A 23,669-nucleotide genomic window follows, 5' to 3' on the forward strand; every position below is an offset into this window, starting at 1 on the left:
TAGAAACATGTTGCTTTTAATAAACAGAAATACCTCCTTCACTATGAATACCCTTACTCTTACACACACACACACACACACACACACACACACACAGAGGTAGATACAAAGAGAAGCATGAAGAGAAACAAATTGGAGAGTAGAAGTTTAATGTACTAAAATTAACTACCCAATAATTCCAAAATAGAATTCCTTACTTCTGGTTTCAAAATATGTTGAGCTCTATCTAGTCTAGTAATAAATTCTATCTAGAATGGCCTTTAGGAATGGTGGGAAGGATATGCTGTTATACTCAACAATGTATCATGAGTTCCATTGTCACCACCTATTGCATTCTTGATCTTGGGAAACTACTTTATAAACATAAATCTCTGTTTTCCAGGTTATAAAAAGGAACAGCCAATTCTTGCTTCACTCTAAGCAATGCAGTTCCATTGGTGTTGACGAAGTCAAACTAATTCTAATAGAGCTGAAACAGTTCTAAACTACCTAGTTAAATGGACATATTATGATGTGAAGAGAGTGCATTTAGGAGATCTTTTAAAATTGTATGTGGTATAATGTGCATATATGACTAGCTCATTAGGTGGACAAGACAGAAACATTGGATTATGGAGAAATCACAATTTGCATAACTTATTTTGCTGCTGCTTCCATTATGAATGATTATATTATTGACTATCTGGACAATGAGAGTGACACAGGAATTGCCAACTTGTGCTTTAGCTAAATAAATGAACAGGTTCACCTGTATCATACAGTGAAGGGACTGTGTACTAAGATGTCACGAACACGGGAAATACTCTCATCTAGTCCTTGTTCTAGTTTTGTTTTTGTTTTCTTCTTCCCATGCTGCTTAACTGTAAATGAACCCAAGGCAGGCTTGGTTATCATCTCCCAGCTTTGTCTTCTCTGATAGTGCAGCTAGAACTGTAGTCACCACTGTGGCTGTGTGCTAGAGGCTTCTATTCATACCCCTGGTATGGGTGGGCAGGTAGGGGACCTCTCTTCTGCTCTCTTTATCCCTCTCTCTGCTTATGTGTGTTCTGGTGGAGAGTGTTGGTTACACCTACCATTTGCATGGACTTGTTTGGAAAGAAATTTAGAAAAGAACTGCCCTATGAGTTCATCCAGATAACCTGAAAGGTCTGTGTTTGCTTTTCAAGGCACATTCAAAGGATAAAATGCTGCTACACGTTCCTTGGTGAAATATCCTTTGAGAACTTCATGGTTTGGGGTTGCCATGGTTTGATATAGATTCCATAATCCTTTTTCTCCTTGACCTTATTGCCATTTCATACCATTATAATCTCACCTTGGTTCTTGTCTTCTGGTTTTTCACTCTCTTCTTTTTTTTTTTTTTTTTTAACCTCTCAATACCTTGTTTCTTAAAACCTTTTATTCCTAGGACTGCTACACAATCATAAATCTAAGTTTATAACACTAAGTTTAGGAAGGGGCTTGTGGGTCTCTCAAATACTTTAGTTTCTTTTCTTTTTTTTTTTAATACTTTAGTTTCTAATGTTATTTCATTTTCATCTCACCAATAAAAAAACTTCTTAACTCATCTTTGCTCAGCGGAACTATGGGTAAAATAATTATGTATCCTGTTTTTCCTTAAATAATCCCAGTTGAATAACAACATTCCTTGGTTTTGGAATAACTATTAATAACTCCCTTTTTTACTCTAAATTTTTTTCTAGTCTATATGAAAAATGACGTGGTCTCCTAATTGTAGAGAAAATGAAGGCAGTTAACCTAATTCACATTGCCTTATGAATGACTACAAAAGTCATACTTCTCCTTCACACAAAGAACTCTCTGGAATCTATTCTAATAAGAAGACAAAAGGATTATCTCTGATACTTTGATTAAACATTGAACAGAGTTTCTGGGGAAATCTGAGTAGTGAAACAAAAGCATATTTGATGGTTAGGGATAGGAATATGAGTATATATTTAATCTCAGATGTGTTCCTTGCCCATGAAAATACTGTTAGAACTCCAGATAATCATCTATGTGTCTTAGCTTAGTTGAAACTGTCACTTGTGACATTTGACACTTTCTTGCTCCTACTTGAGACATCCCAGGACATACAAAATGAATCAGGTCCACTAGTAAGACTTGCACACTGCTTCTGGGGAAACCTCTTACAATTATTCACATTTTATTATAACATGCTCCTTAAGCAGTATCTCCCAGTATGTATTCCTTTAGATAAGTCGTTTGTTATTCATTTTTAGTTTAAGCAAAGCATTACTTATATTTTCTCTTCGAACAGTTCTGATTATAAAAGCAGAAACACTATAGGTATCAAAGAAGAGTATATCTACGTGAATAGCTATGCTTTGTAAGTGGTACACTGACAAGGGCATAAAAGGCATTGAATGTCAAATATTTTCTCCACAAGTAAAGGAAGGTGTGTTATGGTTGTATTATGTTCATAAAATGTTCATTTCTTATCCAGAATCCAAATAATGTGAAATGACAAATATACGAGTGACGTTTGCCCTCTACTTTTATGAGAAATGGATAGATAACATCAGAAAGTAGATATCAAATCATTCATTGGGTCTGTTTTATTATCCCTAGAGAAATCATCTGATTTCTCATCATCTCTTTAACTGTACAATAAAATAAGAAGTGATATTCAAAAGGATAAGCCTATAGCACTGAAATATTTTAAGTGTAAAATATTACTGAGAACCCAAAATGTGCATGCTAATACATGATATATGATTTAGTTAGAATAGTTCCTGACACATAGTAGGAATGCCACCAAGGTATTGAAAACTAAACAGTCCTGTACTTAGGGAATTTATGATCTAATAAAAGGCCTTGAGAGAATATACTATACAACAGAGTGAATCCAGGGTAAAGAGGTATCACCTCTCTCATCCCAGCCCCATTACAGATTTCACAAAATAGGTAAAAAGAGATACGTGGTATTAAATTTAATAATGTATTTTATTTAACCTAACATATCCAAGACATTATCATTTCAACATGTAATCAATATTAAACATATTAATGATAATTATTTTACATTGTTTTGCATTGTTATACATGTTTTTTTCATAAGTTGCCTCCTAAATTGTACATTAACAGCATTTCTCAATTTGGTTGCTAGATTTTCAGTGATTAGAGTGTGTTTAGGATTATGTTTAGTAGAAAAATAATTGCATAACATTTAAGCTTTTATTTTTTATTTTTATATTACTTTATTTTTTAAAGATTTTATTTACTTATTCATGAGAGACACAGAAAGAGAGGCAGAGACACAGGCAGAGGAAGAAGTAGGCATCACGTAGGGAGCCCGATGCAGGACTCGATCCCAGGACTCCGGGATCACAACCTGAGCCGAAGGCAGAGGCTCAATCATTGATCCAACCACGTGCCCTACATTTAAGTTTTTAAACACAAATTCAAACAAATTAAAATTTTAGATCTTGAACTGCAGCAGCAGCACTGAGAGTGCTAAGAACATTGCCAGTGGCAAATAGCTAGAGCAGGGCTCGAGGCTTGGGCCTCCTGTCTTTACCTATATTTTCCATAACAATTTTATTAGAAAAATCTCTATTTGGGGAGGATCTCCGGCACTTCCCAAGCCATAAACATTTAGGTATGCACATTACTTTTGTGTAAATGGGGGAAGAGAGAGTAGCAGAAATGAATAAATCTACATTTGAACATAATCCACTGGATAATGCATTTAAGGCCATGACTGGATGACTGGCTCACGGGCCAACTCCTTAATTACAAAGCATCTTTTGAGAGATAAGAATTTATGGAAGATCCTTTAAGACTTATTACAAATAGATGATCTCAATTATTTCCCAATAAAAAAATAATTGAAATTTCTAGCTGGGAGCTTTTTGTTTTTAAAAATATAACTTATTTATTCATGAGACACACAGAGAGAGAGAGAGAGAGAGAGAGAGAGAGGCAGAGACACAGACAGAGGGAGAAGCAGGCTCCATGCAGGGAGCCCAATGTGGGACTCGATCCCAGGTTCCTGGGGTCACGCCCTGGGCCCAAGGCAGATAGTCACCCCTTGAGCCCCCCCATGCATCCCTCTAACTGTGAGGTTTTCTGGTATACCTGGAGCATTCATGAAAAGTGAGACCAGTGTAAAACACACTGGGGATGTGGGAGGGCCTCGAGCATCATGAGCACCTAAGACAAACGCCAGAAAGGCCCAACACACCAGCATCTCCGTGCCCTTAAGTAGAACAAGAATAAGCTGCAAAGGTAAACATTGGCTCCCTGGGAATTGGAGCCCAGGGCTTATTGTGCTCTTAGCTATTTTTGCAGCTGATGAAGTGAACGCAGTGGATGGTAATGAGACAGACACAATTCTGTCTGCAGTGCGAGCACCTATTCAATAAATGTCCAGTCCAGACAGATGAGGTGCAAAGGCAAGATGTGCCAGGTCACCGGCTTGCACGAGGTCTGATGGGTGTTGCCATGTGAACAGCACTCTGGCGGAGACACTTGGCTGAGGACAGTGACTGTTTCCTGCGAATAAGACACAAAGCTTCGTGATACATTTTGGAGCTAACCCCAGCTAAGACTACTGAAGAGGCCTTGCGCTAACTGGTTTGTTAATGGGCGTCAACGTGGATTTGATGAATTTGAGGATATTTTAGTGCACACCTGCAGCAGATGGCCTTTGCCTTTCAGCTGCTCCTATGATTTAGCTACAAGTATTTTAAATCCCAGCTGTCAGCCCATAAGCAGTGACCGTGAATGTGAAGATTCACAAGCAGCATTGCCAGTGGCAAGAACACGCTTGTGGGGGTCATCCTGTTGTGGGGAAAATGACTCAGCTGACCTCTTTGCTCGGGGTTACTTAAAGATGTCAGAAGAAATTGCAAAAAGAGGGCAGCTTCATCCATTCGATGGTACTGCCGGAGCCACGTAGAGATCTTCTCTCCTCCCTAGAGTAGGACTTTTGCAAAATAAATCAGTAGAACACTTTGATATAGTCACTAAAATGATACTAATTTTAATCCTTTATATTTGCATAACGTTTTGTCAGTCAAAAATATTTTTACATCCATTATCTTATTACTAAAATCTCCCTGAGTGGTAAACAAGGCAAAAGTGCTATTTCTTTTCATTACTTGAAGAGACTGAGGGTCGGGAGGTGTTAGGTAATGTTTGTGCATATGTGTTTTTGATGATATTCAGGATGACATCTTAAGTAAAATCATAGGGGTAATCAAACTAAAAAAAAATTCCCATTTGGGTAAACAAATAGGATTTAAGAAATTGCTCTCAGATAGATGCCAGGTGTTTATTTTCTTTTGCTTGAGGCTTCTGACCTTTTGATGCAGCGGAATGAAAAATAGCTTAAGGGTGATCCCTAGAATGGGGAAGAGCAAAGCCCTACCCCTCCAAAAATGGATCATTCTATCTGAAGTAGAACCGTCATCAAAGCAACCCTTGTTAGTCAGTAATAGAATCACTGATGTTAAGCTGGCCTACAGTCATCCTGAAAAAGACAGTATTTCTCATCTTTCATTACACTAAGTTCTGGCAAAAGTATTGTGAGCAACTGCCAGATAATGTCCTGAGTGGGATTATATTAGACAGTAAACAGAAGCCATTCCATTTCTTCCAAGCATTGAATAAATTAATATAGAGAATTAGGAGCTTACTCCATTACTGGAAGAGTAAGAGAAGCAAATGTCAGGGAAACGACTAGTTATTTTCTTAGCTTGAAGTAACAAATTGAGTGGTTCTTAAGAGTTTGCTAGAGATATGCTGAAATTGTTAAGACTCTGGAAAACTCCCACCAATTATCTCTGTCAGCAGTAGCGAAGTGAGTTGTTCATAAGACTCACTGGGAAGCAGCTGTGAGTCACAAACCTGACAAAATATCTGGTTATAATTGCCTCCAGAGATTATGATCTTTGCTTTTTTTCATCCTCTGAATCTCAAGTAAATGCCTCTCATTGGAAACCTGTAACCTCATACCGTTGGTAAAAGGATTGGGGGGAATGTAACAGTTCATTTCTCTTTTGTTTTGCAAGGAAATCTTAGAATGAGGTTGTGGTGCTATTGGCTTGCCGACAGACAGTCCAACACAGGCCCCCCCTTTGTTCAACTCAGCATCCACAAATGGTATTTAACTCATACTAACTTCCAAGTAAAGATCATAACACCACCGCACTCTGCCTTCCATAATATAACTCCTCTTGCATAAATGGGGCTATGCAGAGGCCCATATATCTCTTATCCAACTTGAGATTATGTTCATTTTTTTTTTTTTTAAGCTCACTTACCTTTTCTTTTGTGATACTGTAATGGGAGTATTGAACTACAAGGTTAACTATTATTAGTACACCTATTAGAAAGGGAATGTGAAAAGAAAAAAAAATCAGTTGATGTATATAGATATGTAAAATATGCATAGCTACTAGTGTCCTGCAGTTGTAGGTTGTGTTTAAAACTTCTCTCTTGGGACTCCTGAGTGGCTCTTGGTTAAACGCTTCCATTCGGCTCAGGGTGTGATCCTGGGGTCCTGGGATTGAGTCCCACATCAGGATCCCTGCATGAAGCCTGCTTCTCCCTCTGCTTGTGTCTCTGTCTGTGTCTCTCTCTCTCTGTGTCTCTCATGAGTAAGTAAAAAAAAAAAAAAAAAAAAAAAAACCCTTCTGTCTTGACTATTGTTTCCTTTGTCATAAGTTATCATCTCAGTTGGTCATGGTTCTTTACTAGGATCTAAACCTTACCTATTGAAATGCTTGTGGTATTTGTCATCCTGCAAATACTGCTTTGCCATAGCTTTTTTTTTTTTTAATCACTTTTTACTATTGAACATGGGAGTGCTGAGTGGTGCTCCTATAATTTTAGCCTCTAGATATACCTCTCCATTATCCCATTTTCCCGTGGTAACTCTATTTCCTTTTGAAAACCAGGAACAATCACCCTGGCCAGAAAGTAACTCCCTTATTTACCTGTAGACTTAGTGGCATGAGGAATCCAAAGTGATCTAGTAGAAATTTCAACATCCATTTCAAAGAAACTCTTGTTTAATCCTCTGGTAGAAAAAAAAAAAAAAAATTTCCTCTTTGGAGAACTTAAATTTCTAAAACCAACAGATGAAATAACTATTTTCCTAGTTCATCATTAAGGATACTAGCTGAGGCGTCAACCCCATTTCTGCCTTTTGATTCCCAGATTCAAGGTTCCTTACTATGGGGGAAAGATCATGACCTACTGGCTACTATTTACAGAGCATATGGGTGTTATCAATTGACAGGGCCACTGAGTCCTCATTTCTCATGAGGCAAGTCCAGAGGTGTCTAACACATTATTACTTGAGCTTTGTTGTTGTTGTTGCTTTTATTACAATCTAATGCTAACTTCTACATCAATGCTGATTTCTTGATATCTTTAAAAACTTAGTCCTCTTTTATGTTCTTTAAAAAACCCATAGGAAATCCATTTTTATTTTATTTTTTTAGGAAATCCATTTTTAAAAATCTATATTAAAATTTCATATGAGCATTTTGTTAGCCTATGTTATTAGTGTGGTGAAGGGTACAGAAGGGCATTATTATCATTTAGAAAATTTTCAAATTATACATTCTTAAGTAGTAAATTTCCCTCTGCATCCTGAAAAGTTTTGGAAAAGGGGCATGGAGTAGCATGCTATATATATATATCAATTCCATATATAATATATATAACATATATAATATATGTTATATAATATATATAATATATAATATATAATATATAATATATAATATATAATATATAATATATAATATATAATATATCATATATATATCAATTCCAATGAGAGAGGGATAACAGAAAAGGAAGGAGGTAAAAGTAAATGAGCATAACATGAAAATTCTCCTGTTGTTTGTTTGGAAATCAATCACCACCCTCACTTAAGAGCCATGGACATAGCATTTATTGCTCCTTCACTTCATCTTATCCATACCTACATGCTCATGATTTTAAAATCATATCTGTGTCCAAATCTATAATCCTGACCTTTTCTTTGAGATCCAGTGTTTTAATCTGTTCCTAGACACATGGACCCCTTTATTATGTACTTCTAATTAACTTTGTAAGTTGTTGTGACGATACTATGACTTAATACTCTAGTATGACAATCACAGAGCGCTTTGCATGGTGGCTAGCACACAGTACTCAATAATTGCTAGTTAAAATATTGCTAATAAAGGTAGATGCACTACCTTTTTATACCATTATCAAAACACCCGGATATTCCACAGACATTTATTTAGTACGCATTTAAAGTTCTATCTTTTTACTCTATCTTTTTACATAGAGGCCATGCAAGTGCTTGCAAGGATGTAAGTTGAAGTTAGCAGTTCTTGGGCAAACACTAATATTTGGGTCAGGCTGTCTCTGAGGGTAATGAACATATTACATTTTCCTTGTAATCATGTTTTTCCTCATTTTGCAAATCATATTTGAAATAAGAAAGGTCAGGACTGAGTGTCTTAACATAACAAGCTCCAAGCCCAGGTACACTAATTTAAAGTAATAATAGTTAACATTATTCTTATGTGTGTCAGGTACTGTTCAAATTATTTTAATAAGTGTGCTCATTTTATACTCAGATTGCTCATATGAGATAGGCAATACTATTATTCACATTTTATAATTGATGAAACTAAAGCACAAAGGGGTTATATCAATTAGTTCACGTTCTATTAGATTACCTCCAGATTTAGTGCTTTATTACAAGAGCCATTTATTTAGTTCATGATTCTGTAGGTCAGCAAATTGGTCAGGATTCAATTGGAAAGTTCTTTTGTCATGGCTGGGCACCCTGATGCTTCGGTGGTTAGTTACACATGAGAGAAAACAGAGATATTTTAGTAGGAGGCTCTGCCCCTGGGGGTTAGGTAAATGTTGGCTGGGATGACAGTAGTGATGGAGTCATATGTCTCTCATCAGCCAGCAGACTGCTCAGGGCATATTTACATGCCAGCCTGGTAGACAAAAAGAATTAAAGAGAGCAAGGCCTAGATTTGGAGCACAGTCTTATTTACCACATTCTATGGGTTATACCAAGTCAGCACTGGCCAGGACTCAAGGCAGCGTACCCCGTACTTGATGGGAGAAGATGCACAGTTTGACTGTAATGGGACGGGGATAATGGGCCAAGTTTTCTATGTAGCATTTAAACTAGACGGGGTGAGGGTGGGAGTGCACAAGAGAGTGAAGGGTAGGGAGAGAGAGTGTGGGAAGGAAGGAGGGTGGAGAGAGGGAGAGAATGTCTAAGTTTATCGGGAATTCTTTACTCTTTAAACCTAATTATCTGGCCACTCATGATATTCTATCAAAGTTCTAGTGAAACAAATATTAGCATTAGTGTTCCAAAGACTTCCTTATTCTGAAATTCCGTTTCTGTCTTCAGGTGTGGAGAGCATTGCTGCAGAGCATCTACCTCTTAGTTTGAAATTTTCACAAGGCTTTTACCTGGTATGATGTTCGAAGTAGCAGACCGAGGTCAAAGAACTTTTCTCTGAAAATTCATTACCTGTAATGGCTTTGAGCCAACTCTTGTCTTAAATTTACTCATCACACAGCAGATGGAGAAAGGTTGCTTTGTGATTATATGCTAAGATTGTCTCACCTTACTCTAAAACTAAACAGTTTTTAAGTGAACATTTATTGAGTCCCGTCCATAAATCAGGCACTTTGCCACAAGAACTGAGATACAAGATAAAAAGACTATTTTCTGTCCTGTTGCAAGACATAAGCAGATACATATAAAGCCATGTAAATCTAAATTAGGATAGAGGCACCAACAATGAAATTTGAGACAGAAGACTAACTCACCTTAGAGTTAGGATGTTGGCAACTTGGGGGAAGATTTCCTTGGAGCACGTAGTTTTAAAAGATGAGTTGTAATAACCAGGCAATGATGGGGATTGGAAAGGTGAACTATAGAAAAATGGCAGAAATAGCAACTAAAAGAGATTATTAGGTTGTAGTTTCAGTTGTATATGGATAAGAAATATTGAGAGGTTGATATAAGAGCAATGGCAGAAATGATGGGAAGAAGGAGGGACATTAGAAATGTGTAATTGGTAGATTTATGGAAATTAGTGACTGATGTGATGTGAGGGCCAAGAAAAGAGGATGACTTGAGGATGACTTCCAGATAATTCCCTTGGTCATATAAAAGTACACATCTATGTTGCTAGTGTATCTACTGCATATGTACTAAACAGAAGGGAGGCAGAGGAAGAGAGCTTCCCATAGATGTCAATATAGAGAATATTTACGTACAAGTTTGCTCACTGTGGCATCAGAAGTTTTAAAAACAGTATTCCAAAAATACAGTGGAATACAATATTCCAAATATATATATATATATATATATATATATATACACACAGAGATGTAGACAAAATGAAGATATTTCTCTAAAATAGATTTGTAACCTTTAGATATTTAAAGATATTTTATAAACATTTTCATAAATATTTCTAGGCTATAGATTCATAACTTATTTGGCTCATGTTAAAAGCATTTCCCATACCATTACATGTTCTAAAAACACGCATTCTATACAGGCCACATACACTCTGTCACAGGATGCTGTTATACTTTATTTTATTCATCCCCCTAATGTTAATTATAACCTGAGGACTTGTATTTATTTATTTTTTGAGGACTTGTATTTAAATCTTTTACCACACTGTCATCCAAGTAAAGGATGACCTGTTCATGGCATTGTCCCTCCTCACGATCTTCTCCATGGAGAGAAAGGTCATTTCATCATTCGCTCTGAAGCTCTGAAAGCAAACCTCATCTCATGCACAATAAAAATATAGGCTCCCTCTTTTCTGAAGCTGATAGGAAGGACTTCTCCCACGTTAGTGGCAAGATTTGGACTTAAGGAGAGAGGTTATGTAATACTTTGTTCCTCCCTTTCAAGTCCACCTGTTTTAGGAAATGGATCCCTTCACGGACTCTTAGATGTTACAAAGGTGACTGGGGCCTTTAACCAGGAGTACAAGATACCTGCACCAGTTGTCCTTTTAAGTGACTATAATGTGATTTGCACCAGTTCACCTTTATCAACACATGTTTACTACACATGTATTTCATTCAACTAGCACATACTGCATTTCTACAAATGCACTAGAAGAGATAAAAGTGACCTTTCACATCTTCTTTGTAAAAAAGGGAGAAGTAAATATTACATTACACTGAAGGTCAAGGCAACAAAGTCCAGGATGGATGTGGCCCCGAAGTAAATCATAGATATATAATTATATACATATATATGTTATAGGTTTGTGTAAACATATATATATATATTTATTTTGAGAGTATAATGTATACACATGCATATGTGTAGCATTTGTATATTTACACACACATGGAAGTAGGTCTACATATAGAGAGAGGGAGTCAATGTTGACCTTCATTTTGGAAAGTAGTTGAATTGATTCCCATCAATTAAAGATAGCAAGATTTCACATAAATATCTGGATTTTTTTATTTTCTTGAAAACCAGGAAAATTGAGAAATCCTGTTCCTGAATCTAAATATTACAGCATTTCTGTATTCCTGCATGGCAAGAGTTAATTAGACCTGAGTAGCTAATGCATTTCTAGCACTTTTCAGCTGTACTTTCTAAATGTGTCATTGTCATGAGCTTTCCAGTTGGCTACACTAGAATAATTCATTCATTTTTACCTTATTTGGTTTCCGTATATATTTGAGTTTGAAAATCCTACTTCATGCCATATAGTGTAAAAAATTTAATTTCAGTTCAGAGAATCTGTTTCTTTGAATATCACCTTCACAGATGTAACTGTAGGAAACCAAAACAATTGACTAGTTCAGCTACTGCAGTCAAAAACTTTTCGATTTAGAGAAAAGTCCGCGAAATTGATAGTCTAAACTTGAGCAAGTGTTTGAATGCGATAAACTATTTCTGTCAAAGCAATAAGCCTAGTAACTCTATATGGATGCAACCTATATTTTTATAGACACAGTGGATATTTCACTTTTGTCAGTTCTTGCACGTCACTAAGAGTGATGATTTATGCTTGAAGTGTGCTACACACAGACTATTATCTCAATGTTATGTTGGGTGACATTCTTGCCACCTATTCTATTTTCAATTTCTTAGAGAAACTAATGTCTGTGGTCTTGTTCAGATGTTCCACAGATTTTAAAAATCTATAGCCCTCAAGAAATGTTTTTAAAAAGGACAATATAATAGTAACTATAAAATTCTGTGTTTATAGAATGGACTTTGATTCCAAATTTCTTCCCCTTATGTGATTAATTCTCAGGTTTCCCACTAGGGATTTGTGATTTAATTATATATGGCCATAGAAAATACTCTTCAATGATTATTCTGGTAAATATATGTTTTTCACATGGATTCTTCTGTTTTTTTAAAAAAAACCATCCACTACATAGAAGACAAATTTGTCTGACTGATGATGGCTGACTACACTGCATTGCAAAATCAGGTATATTTATCCTTTTATCATAGCTGAACCCATTTATATTCACAAGGAAGGCATTCATGTGAGAATCAAAGGTACACATTTGGCCTCGCATGTCATTAAGTCAACATCAATAATTCCTTATAATCTCCGGAATAAAAGTGAAAATTCCAGTCAATGTTTTAAGTTTTTGCAATACTGAACTTCTTATATTAGCAGACTTTCACCCCTAAGAATTACAATTTATAAAAGTATTATTATTTTCTTTTTATCTAAACCCTAGGTTAAATTATATCTTTAATGGAAATAGTATGTGTTATAGTGATACATAGGTTCAAGTTTATCTCAGAGTGCTACATTATAGTTTTACAATATTGAACATGAAGTTTTTCACCAGCTAACATTTATTTAACTTTTTTCCCCCTATAACCATGTTAATTCCTACCAGGGATACAAAAAGACACAATTTAAGCTCTTTTGCATCTTCCAATAGAATACCAGAGATTGACAATTATAGATAATGCTCAGTTATCAAGATTTAAAAGCTTAATTTTAAAAAAATATGAAGCAAACTCCAAACACATGTTATAATTTTGTTTAACTTATCAGTCTGTCAGTAGTTACTTTTGGAAAGGATCCTTTGAATATCTAACCTCTGCATGTGTCATCTTTTTTGGTTCTTCTATTTGACCGATTTCTTTTTTTTTTTTTTTTTTTAAGATGTTATTTATTTGACAGAGAGACAGTATGAGCAGGGGGAGCAGGAGAGGGAGAAGCAGGCTCCCCACTGAGCAGGGAGCCTGATGCAGGGCTTGATCCCAGGACCTTGGGATCATGACCTGAGTTGAAGGCAGATACTTAACCTACTGAGTCACCCAGGTGCCCCAATTAAGTGATCTATTTTTACACTGCTCCATGACCATCTTGCTAAATTTTTTTATGTTTCTTCAAGGGAACTATATTTTTCTTTGTAAAAGTTAGATGTCTAAAGCTTTTCAAAGACAGGGTCTCATTTTCTGTTCCAGAAAGTCCGAGTTGATGGTATTTTTTTTAAGTGAAATTATTTTCCTTGAATCCCATAAAAAAATATAATTTTGAAAAAGATGAACCTCACATTTTTATCTACTATATATTTTGATTTATATGTTCCTGGATCAAGATATATTCTTTTGGTATGTGCCACAGGTCCATTGTTCTCCAAAAGAATTCTCTTGACTGTGTTCACTGGCAAAAGTAAGTGTTCCAAACTCTACTATAGACTGACTGGGTATTTTGTCTTTGTCCTTTTCTTTTTTAGAAACCCTCTGGAATATAATGTATTATAATACATATAATACAATATACAATACAATTATACAATACAAATATACAATACATTATACAATATAATATAATGTTTATAACCTAAGGCATAATGTTTAAATTGTTCTCCAGGAGGAATATTAACAAAATACCTTGAGAACATTTATATCTGCTGGAGTAGGTCACTTTCCCAATTCAACTGGGGGAGATGTGGAGATGCTGCATATGAACTTGTATGGATGAGTAGGATGTGAAGGGCTGAACTGGGAAAGGAGAGAAGAAATGTAAAGAATAGGACATAATAAGATATATGGACACTGGCTTTTCAATCAGAAAGAATGTAGCAATTTTTCTTGCTATCTCATTCTGAGCTTGCTAATTATTTTGTGAATGCTCCATCTGAAATATTGAAACCGTTCTCCTAACCGCTGTCAGTCGGTTTGGGGCATAAAATAGCTATTTTGCCAAGCCTTGAGTGTCACTAGTTGCGTGTCTCTAAATGAAAGTTCCGCATGTTAATGCTAACTGTGACATGAATAGTAAGATTGGCATTAGAGACTTACTGAAATGAGACCAACATTTGTGATTAACCTATGGAGTGTAAAAATTGAGAAATCATCTAGTAACTTCATGAAGCTATGTTGCATTATAATCTCATTTTCATTAGTGATGAAATTGTTATGGAATAATGAGGGACCTTGAAGTGTAATAAGTTTGTCGGTTGAAAACAAATTGCTGCACCTGGATTACAACTTCCAGTCATTTTAATAATTTACAATTTTCCTTTAACTCCCGAACTAAAATTTAGTGATGGACTTTTTGTTTATTTATGCTGTTGGCATACTATTTATGAACATATCAAAGATGATCACAGCTGATTATGTATTCTTAGATCCAGTTACCATGGTCCTCAGTCTCAGTTGGAAAGAGAAGAATTAATATTTATTGGATGTTTCCCACATGTCAGGCGGTTTACATGTGTTCTCTCATTCAATCTTCCCAGTGAACCAGTGAGATGGTTGCCATTATTTACATTTTACAAATGAGAAGACTAAAATTAAGGGGAATTAAGTAGAGTGGATATGTAAATTTATGTTTGTTTCCTTTTTTCTTTGTTTTTGAGAACTGCACCTTGCCTCCTCTTGTAGCACGTGATATTGTTAAAATCCTCAACCCTTCCTTCTTCACTACAAGGGGAAGCAGTCTTAAGATCTGTGTAAACTTAAAAACAATGATTAATTTGCATGTGGGCCCATGACTGTAGCAAGGCCAATAAATCCTCTTTATTGAGGATTGATATAACCACTGTGTAAAACAGGATCCTTTTCTTTTTGTGATCCTGAACCTTACAAACCACAAATCCTGGAATTCTTCAAGCAACTATCTTTGAAGAGATCTTACATAAGAATAAGGCCAAACTGGAAGGAGCTGAGATAACCATCGGCCGATGAATGGATACAGAAGATGTGGTGTATACATACACAATGGAATATCACTCAGCCATCAGAAAGGATAAATACTTACCATTTATAGTGACATGGATGGAACCAGAGGGTATTATGCTAAGTGATATAAGTCAATTGGAAAAAGACACAATCATACAATTTCACTTATTTGTGGCATATAAGGAACAGCACAGAGGATCATAGGGTAAGGGAGGAAAAATTGAATAGGAGAAAAAAAAAGAGAAAAAAATTAAATGGGAAGTCATCAGAGAGGGAGAAAAACGATGAGACTCTTAACTGTAGGAAACAAACTGAAGGCTGATAGAGGGGAGGTAGGTGGGGCCATGAGATAATTGGGTGATGGGCATCAAGGAGGCCACGTGATGTGATGAGCACTGGGTGTTATATGCAACTGATGAATTATTGAACGCTACATCGGAAACTAGGTATGTACAATGTGTTGGCTAATTTACTTTAAGTTAAAAAAAAAAAAAAAAAACGAATAAAGCCAATAGAGAATATGGCATAACTGAGAGGGAAAAAAGAATCTCATTCTGGGGCTAAAATCTGAAGTTTAAAAAAGTCTGGCTGTAAAACCTCGTAGAGGAGAGTCAGGTATCTGTGTTGGTACAGTAAATACTGTGCAAAAAACCTTTCTTGAGCACTTACGTCCTCTTCACTAAAATGTGCTTCATTTCTCAAGCAGTTGCAAAGTCTAATTCTTTGAAAAATGTAGGACATATCTACAAAAGTTGTTGACATTATGGTAATGACTTTGGTGAATAAAAGAAAAGAGAATCCATGAAACAGGTTGAAAAGAAGAGTAATCAAATTTAGTGTAAACGAAGAAATTAAGAAGGAAATTCTGTTGCGTAGTTCTGGGTAGTTTTAAGGACTAGCAAGCATAGTGTTAAGTCTTTATGTTACCGAGTCTGTGATGTCTGAATTGTGAATGTGTTTCTATGAATTTGCGAAAGCAGCATGGAAATACCAGCACAGAGATGACCCTCAGGGTAAAATCTATATTGGCCTTAATCTATGATGGCCTCGTGGGCGTGGGGTTAGCTGTCTCCTGCTATTCTCAATTGTGTTTGAGTCTTCAAAGGGCATTATTTTTCATTTGATATGCATGCTGTGTGCAGCAGTCCCATAAGCAGGACCATCCTGATGGTCTGGAAGTGTTGATCTCCTCTAAAGAGGGTAGGTTTTTCCTTCCTGGAAGTAGTTCTCTCAGACGCCAGCTGATGCCTGATGACTCTGAATCTACCTTTTTTGAAGGAGGATAATAACACCACTCCCCTCCTCCCTTTCCATTGTGAGGGGAAGAAAATGTTCCCCAAAGGCTCTTCTAGAAAACAGCTGTATAGATGATGGTGCTTGATACTGATAGTAGCCACTAATTGTCTCCTGACTACCAGGCGTTAGGTGAGGAGTGTATATTGTTCATCTCCACGGCCATTTTGTAAGGTGTAACTGATGAGGAGACTGAGGTTCCAAGAGGGTCTAAGTGATAGAAAGCTACATGAAGATGAAATGAAATGATACACAGGAGAATACCTGGCACCGACATTGTATGGGGGTGTGGTGGGTAATCCGTTTCAGCGGTGCTCTCTCCTCCCCTCTGCTTTAGTCTGAGGTGTGTGTCCTCCCAGAATTCCAACTTTGAAACCCAATGGCCTGTGTGAGGATAGTAGGAAGTAAGGCCTTTGAGAGATGATTTGGTCATGAAGGTGGAGCTGTCATGAGTGGAATTAGTGCTCTCCTAATTCAGAGAGAGCCCCTCACCCCCCACCTGCCACATGAGGTTACAGTGAGAAGGCAGCCCTCAGTGACAAAGCTGAACCCCACCAGATGCTAAACCCACCAGGGCCTTGACCTTTGACTTCTGGGTCTCCAGAGCTGTGACCAGTCAATTTCCATCATTTATAAGCCACCCTGTCTCTGGTATTTTGCCCTAGCAGCCTGCGACGACTAAGAGACCCTTCTTTCCCCCTCTCCATCTTTTTCTCATCTTCTTGCTTCCTTTGTTGAATATTTAAAGCATTTTCCATTCAGGCTTCTCTTTGTTTATTACAATGGCCAGATTCGACAATGGGTGAAATTTTCAAGCCTTTTTCAGTCCTACGTTAAAACCCATGTCGATTATTTGGTGAATTTTGTACAGTTCCAGTTAGAGTGAATGCTCTATATTGACCTTGTTTACCAAGCACAGGAAATTCCCAGATATTGTCGCTGCAGTGGATCTTGCATTCACGTCAGAATGAGCTAAAGTCTAAAAATAGATTATGTTCTGTACGTAAGATTCCTCCCTAGTGCTTTCAACTTCTGTTTCTTAGGAACAGTTGATGCGGCTCAGAGGCAAGGAAAGAAAAAAAAAAAAAAGTGAGACTCACTCCATAATTTGCAGTGGAAGGAAATTATATTAAATTCCTAATGAGTTCTGACATGTAACGTCAGAAAGTGCTGTAAGTCACAGTAACATTTTGAGGAGCAGCTTTGCTGAAAAGTTACATATTTAAAACTTCATGATGTGGCCATATGTAAATATATATATATTTTTCTCTAGATTTAATGGCAATTTCTAATACTTTTGGGAAATCACCTTTTGAAATACTCTTTTTTCTTGGTTATACAACATATATGTTGTATTATAACCAACCAACCAACATAATGTTGGTTATACAACATTCTTCTTTGATTTTTACCACATTTACCTAGGATGACATCCTTATCTTAAAAAAAAAAAAAAAAAAAGGCATGTCTAGAGTTTGCTGACTGCATCAGTAGTCATAAAGGAGTGGCTGTATGCCACTGAATTTGAGGTCTCAGATTGATTTGATGTAAATTTGATGATTTGTGTGAATGAGACCAACCATCTACAGGTGGGGGGTGTTCGGGTGTGGGGGATTAATAAGACCGCAGCTAATGGCTCTCATATCTATCCTTCCAGACCTTTACCAGGGCACAACCCATGTTCTATCTTTCCCCCCTTGTCTGTGTTTGGTCACCTGGAGGAGAGCAGTCGTACCATATCCAGTCTTGTGCTGCCCTCACTGCTTCTTGTGATGCTGGACACGTATTCTCTCAAATGCCCCGGCAGAGAAGAGTGAATGTGGGACCTGGGGGAGCTGAGGATATGGTTTGTCGAGGTCTGTAGCTACCACAATGCTCTTGTGAAAGTTTCATTTTGAGAATTCATTTGGGCTTTGATTCCTAATAGCCATCTCCTGGAATGGGAGAAAAAAAAAAAAAAAAGGTGATTGCTTTCAATTATGTGATGTTGAATAAAATTGCCATTCCAGAACATGTGTTGTATTGACCCTGAAATACATGAGGAGGGATACCTAATCAGAGTGTGTTGACTCGAACTGAATTTAGCAATCAGGTTCCCAGAAGCCAGGGAATACAGAAAATTCAGTCGAAGACAAGGTGGATACAGTCTTTAATCTCCTGCCTTCCTTTCAGTACCCCCTACCTGCTTTGCTCTTGTTCCCTCATCTTCACACCTTCACTGCTTCCAACAGGCTCGATACCATCACCTGCCATCACTGTTGATGGGACTTACAATGACTATTACACACAGGCTCCGGGTTCACATTGTCACCACTAAAGGATGTTACTGCTCAGCTGAGGGGCTACAGAAACGAATAAATGTCCCAGGTGGGTCTGCTCTAATGGCTGAATTCCGATTTTTGAATTTACAACCAATATAGCTTAATGGCAAGAGCAGGGGCAGTGGGGCCTCCTGGAGCCAAATCCGGATCCTGGCTCTCTCTATGCCATTTGCATATTGTTGGGCAGATTTAAGCTTTTTGTGACTGGCATTGTTTTGGGTGCTCCATATATCTGATTTCACGTATTTCTCATTGCCATTTCCCTTGGTGTCTTCACTGTGCACATAAAAGGGCATCATGTCTTTAAGGGGTAAACAGTTGTCTGACGTGTGTGTCTACAGAGTGGCAGAGGTAAAATTGAACTCCATTGCTGTAATGTTAAAACACTCTTCCTGCAATCTACTATCATTTAGAAATGACTGAGGTCTTAGACAAAATGCTTCCAATCATTGCAATGCACCTTTAGTCCTATTTGTTAGAACAATGTTGGAAGTATAGAAAAATTGAGAAGATAGTAAAAAAAAAAAAAAATGAGAAGACCCAATACCCACATACCCAACACCCAGTGTCCCCTATTACTAACACCTTACATTAGTATGGTATTATCGAACCAATGTTGACACCCCATTATTAACTAAAGTCCATAATTTATTCACAGTTGCTAAGTTTTGACCTGATATCTTCTTTCTTTTCTAGGATCCCATCCAGTCTATCGTATTACATTTAATTGTCATGTCTCCTTAGACTCCAATAGGCTGTGACAGTTTCTCACTTTCCATGGTTTTGATCATTCTGACAGGTTTGGAGAGTGCTGGTGAGATGTTTTGTAGGATTATCCTTCATTGGAATTTTTCAGATGTTTTTCTCATGCCTCGACTTGGCTATGGGATTTAGGGAGGAAGATCACAGACATGAAGTGCTGTGCTCATCACATTATATGAAAGATGTATACTAGCATCATGACTCATGACTATTGATGAAAACTCTGGCTGAGAGTGTTTGTCAGACTTCTCTACTGTAAAAATTACTATTTTCTTTACCTTTCCATACTTTGCTCTTGGGAGAAGCCACTCCCAACAGCCCACATTTATGGAGTTGGGATTTATGCTCTCCTCCTGTAAGGAAGAAATATCTACATAATTATTTGGAATTCTTCTGCATGAGACACTCATTTCTTCTCCATTTATTAATTTGTTCCATTATTTTTATACACTGGCATAAATTCATAGATACTAATTTTATATTTTGGGTACTAACCTGAGTTATTTTCTTGCTCAATTTTTTCCAGTTTGGGCTATCGAGAGCCTTTTAGTTAGCTCCTGTATCCCTTTGACATCCTTCCACATAACTCCAAAGATATGCTTTGTATTTTTTTGGTTACGTTTTTTTTTTTTTTAACTTTTTTTTTCTTTTTTTAAATTTTTATTTATTTATGATAGTCACAGAGAGAGGGAGAGGCAGAGACACAGGCAGAGGGAGAAGCAGGCTCCATGCACCAGGAGCCCGACGTGGGATTTGATCCCGGGTCTCCAGGATCGCGCCCTGGGCCAAAGGCAGGCGCCAAACTGCTGTGCCACCCAGGGATCCCCTTTGGTTACGTTTTTTATTTTTTATTTTATTTTTTGGTTACATTTTTTTAGTATGTTCTTACTTTCTGCCACACCACGCTTATCTTCTATAATTCCTACCCCGATCCCTGAATCAGCCATTTCTCCAAGGAGCTTCTGGTTCCTTTTATAGGAGAATGGCATTAGAAACCAAGATCTGAGGCAGCCCAGGTGGCTCTGTGGTTTCCTGCCTTCAGCCCAGGGCATGATCCTGGAGACCCGGGATCGAGTCCCGTGTTAGGCTCCCTGCATGGACCCTCCTTCTCCCTCTGCCTATGTCTCTGCCTCTCTCTCTCTCTCTCTGTGTCTCTCATGAGTAAATAAATAAAATCTTAAAAAAAAAAAAAAAAAAGAAACCAAGATCTGTGCCCTTTGCCAGTGGGTGGACCTCTCATCTGACAGCAAAAAGAAATGTACTGTACATGTGTGTACTATCCTATGTAGATACACATATCTATACATATTTCTATTTGTAACTATATGTAATATATTAAGCTAAATTCTTACTGATGTCTCCACCTCCAATCCATTACTGTGTGAATCACTCTCACCTCTTCTCTTGATTATCATAACACATTTTTGTTGTTGTCAAATGACCCTTTATTGAAATATCTTCTTTTGTAGTTTTGACTTGTGGGGTAATCCACTACACCAGTGTTGATGTCATCTGTGATGTCATGAGGGGGGCAGCCATCAGCATTGCAGCCCACAGATTGGGCGGCCCCTAGGATCTCTTGAATAGTTCTCTGGCTTCAGATTGGTGCCACATCTATTGGGCAATGTTGACAATCTCATTAAAAGTGGTATTTCTACTGTGTTTGATGTTTTTCTGTTGCTTTCTGTCTCTTAGTGATTCCCTGAGGGCTTTGATGACCAGGGCAGAGGCAGAAGGTACCACTTCAATCTAGGCCTATTCTGAATGGCCAGTCTCACTGTAACCCTCAGACTCTTCCAACCACCAGTTGCCTTGGAGTCAGACCCAGGGGGCCAATCTTTAGGGCCAGGGAAGACATGGCATTGACTTCTCCACCAGTGTGTGTCAGGTCTATGACTTTGATCTCGTTGGGGTTGAACTTCCGTGCCATGGTGGAGGCAGCTTGTGTCAGATAGTTGCACCTCATCTCCTCTGAGCCAAAAGCCAAAAGCTGTAATGCATTTTTAAGAGAACATTTGTTTAATTCTTTTTTTCTAATTGCTAATGATAAGGATAACATTTTATTGTTGGCTTACTATGTTTCAGGCATTGTCCTTAGAACTTTATGTGAATTCTCTCTTTCAGGTCTCACACCTGAGACTGAGGGTAGCGAGGACACTCTCCACCTTTTTTGCAAGTTTCATTTGAACAATTTAATATTGCTATATTTGAAACTTCATATTTATGAAGAGAAAGGAATAAACTCAGAGATACTCAGTAACTTGGCCAACATCATGAAGGATCGAGTGCAATGGCCTCTATTCTCTGACTTCAGAGCTGGTCCCTAACTATTGTGCAGACTAACTCCTTGTTTCCAGTCTTCTTTGGCTTCTTGTGGTGGGACTCATTGGGATAAATACAGTTGTTGACACCCTCAGAGCTGGCCAGAGCTGAGGCATTTATATTACCAAGCACATTAGAGATGCCCAATATTTTTTATTGTTTCAGGGTAATATCCATGCACATTTGTTATAACCAAGATATTTTAGAAGAGTTTAATACATTAAACTCAGAGAAGCTTCTGTTTGTTTGTTATTTATTTTCATGCAAACCTTCCTTCTGACAGCTGCTAGATTCTTTTAAAATATTAAAATTGTGGCTTTTGGGAATATGTGGACTAGGGAAATCTGATAATAATGCATTAGAGGTTAGCAGGGTCAGTCAGAACTGCTTTTTCATACCTCCTGAATGTGTGTTAATAAATGGCCATGCCAAATGGTCAGGACAATTACTGCCTTCACTTGTATGAATGTGGCAAGTTTGGCTTCTAAGGTCCATGAATGAGGAAAAATTCAGAGGGAATTTCTTTTGGTCATAAAAGTATATAGATTCCCAGGAGGAAATGTATGCTGACAAGTAGAATTGGAGAAACAATTGTTACCCTGTGATCACTGGCAGTACTGCTTATGTGTTTTAGCCGTGAGTAAATATGAACTCACCTGGGGTTAGGTGGGAACCTCAATTCTCTCAGGCCTTTCTCCAAATGTGAGTATTACCATCTTTTTAGAGCTATGTCTTTGCCATGCCAAATGACTGGTCATTTCAGTTGTTATTCTCTGTTCTGGTTCTTACCAGCTGTCTAAGAACTTCCCACGTTATCACGTGGAAGTGATAACTTCTATCATCAGTGTTTGTATAAACTCTGAGCCAGAGATTCTCAACAACAAACACAACAACAACAACAAAAATCCCAGACAGTTATTGGTCCTCTATTAAGCAAAGCACTTTTAAGAGCACTTTACATGCAATCTTTCATTTAATGTTCATGACATGGGCATTATTATGAAAGGGGCAGATTAACTACTCTCATTTTATAAATGAAGAATGTGAAAGATGTCCAGAAACTTTCCCAAGTTCACACTTTTCATATGTGTTTAAATATGTTTGTATTTAAACCGAGGGGACTTTTGCGTCTCTAACTGCTACTCTGTAGGGTATAAATCCAGGTAAATGGCAGTAACAAGCAATCCCAAATGAACAGTGGCTAAACTGAATATGTTTATTTTTCAATCACGTTACATGCCCAATACATGCCAATACGTGCCCTCTTTGACACGGAGGCTGTGATGAGGCTCTGCAGTCTCTCTGAGGCCCAGGCTGACGTAGGCTCCATCATTGTGTATTGTCTAAGCTGGAGCACAAAGTCTTCCCCGTCACTGTGGCAGAGAAAGAGATCACTAGAAAGTTCTGTTTTAGCTCGTTTATGCTTAGATCTCAAAGTGACAACCTTGTGAGCTACAAATAGTCCACTGTCTAACTGCAGTGGGCTAAGAAATATGTAGGAGAATTGGATGGTATTAGAGACTGTGTAATGTGACTCTCTAAATTCCTATGTTGAAGCCCTAGCCCATAAGGTGACTGTATTGGAAATAGGACCTTTGAGGGGGTTACTTAAGTTTAGATGAGGTCCCAAGAGTGGGGGACTAATCCCAGAGAGCTGGTGCAATTGTAAGTAGTAGAAGAGACATCCGAGGCAGGTAGCTGTCCTTGAGCCCGGAAGAGAACTCTCACTACAAACCAAATTTGCCACG

At 37.6% G+C, this 23,669-nt stretch overlaps 1 long non-coding RNA gene across 9 annotated transcripts in view; it reads left to right on the forward strand.

Annotated features, from left to right (window-relative positions):
* LOC140604033 (uncharacterized) overlaps window positions 1–23,669 on the forward strand; it is a 247,272-nt gene that overhangs the window by 66,962 nt on the left and 156,641 nt on the right. For 4 of the 9 annotated variants that reach the window (XR_012007063.1, XR_012007068.1, XR_012007069.1 and 1 more), the window contains exons 5-7: window positions 9,416–9,480; window positions 12,448–12,500; window positions 13,662–13,709. This is a non-coding gene — a long non-coding RNA (uncharacterized lncRNA). Of the gene's footprint in view, window positions 1–9,415; window positions 9,481–12,447; window positions 12,501–13,661; window positions 13,710–15,155; window positions 15,429–18,173; window positions 18,373–18,747; window positions 18,884–23,669 lie in introns of those variants that run through there. The other 5 variants (XR_012007065.1, XR_012007070.1, XR_012007062.1 and 2 more) reach the window with 3 other exon arrangements.

Source organism: Canis lupus, chromosome 14 (genome assembly GCF_048164855.1).
Source record: "Canis lupus baileyi chromosome 14, mCanLup2.hap1, whole genome shotgun sequence".
NCBI lineage: Eukaryota > Metazoa > Chordata > Mammalia > Carnivora > Canidae > Canis > Canis lupus.